General features: G+C 35.6%; 1 long non-coding RNA gene across 2 annotated transcripts; it reads right to left on the bottom strand.

Annotated features, from left to right (window-relative positions):
* Positions 1-10: 10 nt before the first annotated feature.
* LOC122334512 lies at positions 11-1,635 on the bottom strand. Of its 2 annotated transcripts, XR_006248762.1 has the most exons (5): positions 1,565-1,635; positions 765-1,475; positions 488-523; positions 304-390; positions 11-174 (listed from the first exon to the last, which is right to left on the bottom strand). It is a non-coding gene; the product is annotated as an uncharacterized LOC122334512 (long non-coding RNA). The 2 variants fall into 2 exon arrangements; XR_006248761.1 differs by having other exon boundaries at positions 304-523.

The following is a 1,635-nucleotide window of genomic DNA, read 5'->3' as shown; positions in this document are numbered from 1 at the left end:
ATTATTTCCTCACATCTCTCACCTGTGCTGGTTTCTGATCGGTCAGCTCATCCTCCGTCTTCCCAAACACATCAGCCAGAGCGTCGTCCAGATCCCAGCAGCCGGACGCCTTCTGGAGAGAAACCAGCTGAAGAAGAGCGTCCTTCGGGGGTTCAGGAGCATCTGAACATTTTACTACTCAAAGTGCAAATAAATGCGGATTATCATGGATTAATGCTTCTCATTCATTCATTTTTATAAATAGCAGGTAATTTTAAAGGAATAGTTCAAGCAAAAATGAAAAAATGCTGAAAATGTTCTCACCCTCAGCCTTTTCAGGATGTATTTGTTTCTTAGATATGGAACGGAGCACAGGCTCCTTAGAACCACGGCGGAAGAAATTCTGGATCTCTGCAAATAAAAACAATGATCGTTAACCGTGAGATAATGCTGCATTTGTGTTTTATACCTAGTGAGCTTTGGTGACGCTGTGTATTCATTGTGTTACTTGTCCTGAATCCGATCTTTGGTTTGGATGAACAATCTAAAAAAAAAAAAGGAAAAGTTCTTTAAAATAAAAAACGTTTTCTGTTTTTTGCTTACTGATTAACGGTAACAACAGACAGAACATTTGCACAGATTTGAACACTCATATTTTTATAGCTGCAGCAGTTTTAATGCCTGTTTAAATGTCTTTAGTGTGACTGAAGTTCAAGTTCAAATCACTTTTTCAAATCACGCTTTGATGTCATTACATACAGTTAACAGACTGTTGTTTTTCTTACCAAATTCTAACAGGGAACATCTTAGTAGACCTGAAAAACATTGATTTCAAATCTCAATGAACTAAACACATCAAATAAACATCAAATAGTCAAGTGACAAAAAATCTGCACGAACAATCTGCACAATTTACATAATACTTACATAAATAGTCTAAATTATTTATTGTTGAATAATATTCACAAGACTTTATTGCTTGACTCTTGTTTGCTTGAATTTGTTACTTTGCTTGACATAAATAAATGTGAAAATATTTCTTCATTCCTTTAAATGGATTGAATACAACTCTACACCCCTTAGCTCATTTAGTATAGGCTTTTTTGACACGCTTTGGTAGACTGCAGTTTTAAGGAATAAATGTTGCCTGGTGAATTTGCACCTGGTTCGTCTGTAACCATATTAAAATCAATAGATAGACATGTAAACACTGTTAAAACTTAATTTTTAAATAACCATTTCAAAATGTCAGAAGTAAACCTGCACACAGACTCATTCTCCTCACATGTGTGACATTTTTATGATTCTACCAGCTGTGCTATGGCTGCACAAGATATATTTTTATTACATTTCTTGGAAGAAAAAAAAAAGAGTTTGTGATATATTTCCTCATCTCCAGCTGCAAATCACTTGATGTGGCTGAATGTGCTTAAATCTGCCACAAGGATGTGCCTAAATAATCGTTGTCTTACAACATTGTGCTTGCATCAGGGCATCTGAAAAATATTTTATTTCATATTTTAATGTAAACATCAAATAGACGTGTCACAGTACAAGCAATTTATACACAAAAGAGAGCACTCACCGTATGTCGGCACTCTTCTCTGCAGCAGGGGTCCTTTCACAGTCTGTCTGCTGTCTTTATTCACAGCAATG

This window comes from Puntigrus tetrazona, unplaced genomic scaffold, assembly GCF_018831695.1.
Source record: "Puntigrus tetrazona isolate hp1 unplaced genomic scaffold, ASM1883169v1 S000000540, whole genome shotgun sequence".
Lineage (NCBI taxonomy): Eukaryota > Metazoa > Chordata > Actinopteri > Cypriniformes > Cyprinidae > Puntigrus > Puntigrus tetrazona.
This window is presented reverse-complemented; position numbering and strand designations above follow the sequence as displayed.